Genomic DNA, 4,093 nt, shown 5'->3' on the forward strand with positions numbered 1-4,093 from the left:
CGTGGTAGGGAATGGATCATCCTAACTAAAGACTGGGACTTTACTAAAGACTTGGTCAACTTAATGAGCAATATCTAAAAATTGTACATAAATTTTGAAAGTGCTACATAAAATAATTTGACGATCAATATTCAATAATTCTTATTAAAAAAATAGATATTTCATAATTTATTTACTCTATGTTTGAATGGAAGGAGATGAAGGGGGAGGAGAGGGAAGGTGGGGTAGATGGCACTTCTAATATGCTCAACATAAATATTTGGTACAATATTTTTTTTGTAAAGATCTTCTTTTTGGAGAAAATATAATAATATAAAAGATAAATTACAAATTGCACCCCTAAAGTTTAGAGGTGTTTGGATTTTATATCCTGAAATTTCAAACTTTGGATTTTAACCCCTGAAATTTGAGGTGTTCGGATTTTACATCTTAAAGTTTCAAACTTTGTATTTACCCCCTAAAGTTAGGGAATGTTTGGATTTCACACTCCCAAATTCTAAAACAGTAGAGTGTAAAATCCAAACACTCTCAAATTTTATGGGGTAAAATCCAATCACCCCTAAAATATAAGGGGTAAAATCCAAATTCTAAAATGTCAATGTAAAATCCAGACACTCCCAAACATGAGGGTGTAAAATTCAAATTCAAAAACTTCAAGGTGTAAAATCCAATCACTCTCAAACTTTAGGGGTATAATTTGCAATTTACCTAATATAAATGATAATGAGTTAATATGGCTGTACCAACGGATATATACGTGTCCGTAAAAAAGAAGAGGGACATGAACTGATGAAAGCTTTACAGAGTTACTTTCATTGCCACAACTCACAAGTAAATCTCCTTATAAGTCTTTTTAACCATACGGTATACGCACTCTCTCCTACCATATTTGAAAATTTTGGTATATATAATACAATACAGTTGCTGTCTTTTAGAGCAACTTCTCTTCTCAGCAGTTGTTCCATATTTTCTTTCTTTCTCTTCTCTTCAGCAGCCGCAATAAGTGTCTCCCTTTCTCTTTCTCAGTTTACTGTAACTGTAGATTTGTAATTACTATAATGTAATGAAGGATTTAGCTTCAGTAATATTATAGAAATGATAGGACGTGATGCATGACTAACACTCATTTCACAGCTAAGGCAACAAAACTATGGTTTGCATGTAGTCCTTCTAAGGTATCAATTGCTTTGCAATTCACGGTAAAATTAAAATAACAAACAAACAAGGAAAAAACTAACAACTAATCATAAGGCAATACACAAGCTCTCTCTCTACCTTCTTTGGAAAATCAAAGTTGCTAGTGTCTAAACAATTTATAATATGGATTTTGCACCCAAAAAAAAAAAAAAAAGAACCAAGAGATTTTGCAGTAGGATTATATATGATGTCAAAACTTGGCTTCCAAGAGATCACTTGCCAGTGCCACATTGATGCAAATATCAATTGACACGCTTTGAGACCCAACAAATAATATTGGAATAATTGCTCAAGAAAACAAAAATTTAGATTTTGACAAAACCCCGAGCCAACATTTATAAGTGAAATGCGAACCGAAAGTATAAATAACAAACCTTGATCCAATGATTATAATTGAATCACGAACCTAAAGTATAAAGTTTGAACGTCACAAAGAAAAATCCCTGATAAGTTCACAGTTCTTGAAGAACCAAAAAAAGAGCAAAACCTCACCTTTTTTTATTTTTATTCAATAATCCTCTATTACAACGAGTGCATGCTACTTATAAAACATGATTAAAAATAGAAAATATAAAAAACGTACTAAATAATAAAACTCTATATAAAAGTTGATTTGGTTTGAAATTAGTAAATCCAAAATACGAACATAGCTAAAAAAACGTTTTAAATAATAAAAGCCTAAAATTAAGGTAGATTTGATCTGAAATTAGAAGCTCTAGAATAGGAAAAATGTCTATTAACTAATATAGAGCTGGAAAGCCAATTAGCCATTAATCCACGCCATAAATCACACCAAATTAAACCAGATCAGCCCTCAATAGCTTGGATTAAATTTATTACGCCTTCATCTTCTTTTAGGCCAAGCTTGGAATGTCCTACGTTAGAATCAGCTCAAATCTCTTGAATCAGCCCATTAAGTACTTCTTTGATCTTCTTGGATCTTGCTCTAATAATAGGCCTATCTAGAACATGAAATGGATTCTTGAATGCTTATTGATTCTCATCACACATAAAAGATCTTATCCATAAAAATATTTAAAATTATAATTTTTTATATTTTAACATTTAGTAAACTACAAAAAATTGAATTAAATGGTAAACACACATCAAATTAACATGAAATGTACTTCAAATACCAAAACAGTAGGGGCATAATATATTATTTAGTAAAATGTTTTGAAATTTTGAAGCAAAACATGTCGTTGTCAAATTTTAAAAATGAGGTACGTATATCCTGATTCCTGAATCCTATAAAATGGAGCAACCCCCCATAGCATGGCAGCAACAAAAACCAAAGACATTTCCATATTGATAACTAGCAAAATTAAATGGCTAAAATTCCTCTGACTACAGCTCTACTCCTTCCTCTCCTCATCCTAGTCTTCATCAGAACCTCTCAAGCTGGTGGCATTGCCGTTTACTGGGGTCAGAGTGGCTATGAAGGAACTATAACTGAAACCTGTGCCACTGGAAAATATTCCCATGTAATCATATCTTTTCTGAACCATTTTGGCAATGGTCGAACTCCAGAAATCAGCCTCTTGCAGGTCATTGTAACCCAGCTTCCAATGGGTGCACCATGGTTAGCCCTTGCATAAGATATTGCCAAAGCCGAGGAATTAAGGTGATACTCTCAATTGGAGGTGGCATTGGAAGCTAGTCTCTAGCTTCTTCAATGGATGCCAAAAATGTAGCTGATTATGTATGGAACAATTTCTTCGATGGACAGTCACCTTCACGTCCACTAGGTGATGCAATATTAGGTGGCATAGATTTTGACATAGAGCGTGGCTCAACACTTCATTGGGATGATCTTGCTAGGTACCGAAAGGCATATAGTCAGTCAGGAAGAGTTGTGCACTTAAGTGCAGCTCCTCAATGTCCATTTCCCGATAGTTTTTATGGACTTATGTAATGAGTAATGACTTGTTATAAATCTTTTTACTGTTTGATGTTATATTGAGGTTTAAGAATTAAAAGTTAAGACTAAATGTTTTGTATTATTTGATATTTAGTTATTGACTTGTAAAACTTCTTATTGTGTGATGTTAAATTGATGTTATATTGATGTTTAAGACTTAAGAGTTAAGACTAAATTATTTGTATTATTTGATATTTAGTTATTCATTTATTTGAATTGAAAATTTTATGTATGGAACAATTTCTTCGATGGACAGTCACCTTCACGTCCACTAGGTGATGCAATATTAGGTGGCATAGATTTTGACATAGAGCTTGGCTCAACACTTCATTGGGATGATCTTGCTACATTTATTTGAATTGAAAATTTTATGTATGGAACAATTTCTTCGATGGACAGTCACCTTCACGTCCACTAGGTGATGCAATATTAGGTGGCATAGATTTTGACATAGAGCTTGGCTCAACACTTCATTGGGATGATCTTGCTGGGTACCTAAAGGCATATAGTCAGTCAGGAAGAGTTGTGCACTTAAGTGCAGCTCCTCAATGTCCATTTCCTGATAGTTTTTATGGACTTATGTAATGAGTAATGACTTGTTATAAATCTTTTTACTGTTTGATGTTATATTGAGGTTTAAGCCTTAAAAGTTAAGACTAAATGTTTTGTATTATTTGATATTTAGTTATTGACTTGTAAAACTTCTTATTGTGTGATGTTAAATTGATGTTATATTGATGTTTAAGACTTAAGAGTTAAGACTAAATTATTTGTATTATTTGATATTTAGTTATTCATTTATTTGAATTGAAAATTTTATGTATGGAACAATTTCTTCGATGGACAGTCACCTTCACGTCCACTAGGTGATGCAATATTAGGTGGCATAGATTTTGACATAGAGCTTGGCTCAACACTTCATTGGGATGATCTTGCTGGGTACCTAAAGGCATATAGTCAGTCAGGAAGAGTTGT

General features: G+C 32.8%; 1 pseudogene; it reads left to right on the top strand.

The window, feature by feature from the left end:
* Positions 1-2,525: 2,525 nt before the first annotated feature.
* On the top strand, positions 2,526-3,155 carry LOC112032021 (acidic endochitinase-like; annotated as a pseudogene).
* Positions 3,156-4,093: the final 938 nt, after the last annotated feature.

This window comes from Quercus suber, unplaced genomic scaffold, assembly GCF_002906115.3.
Source record: "Quercus suber isolate HL8 unplaced genomic scaffold, Cork oak 2.0 scaffold_658, whole genome shotgun sequence".
Taxonomy (NCBI): domain Eukaryota; kingdom Viridiplantae; phylum Streptophyta; class Magnoliopsida; order Fagales; family Fagaceae; genus Quercus; species Quercus suber.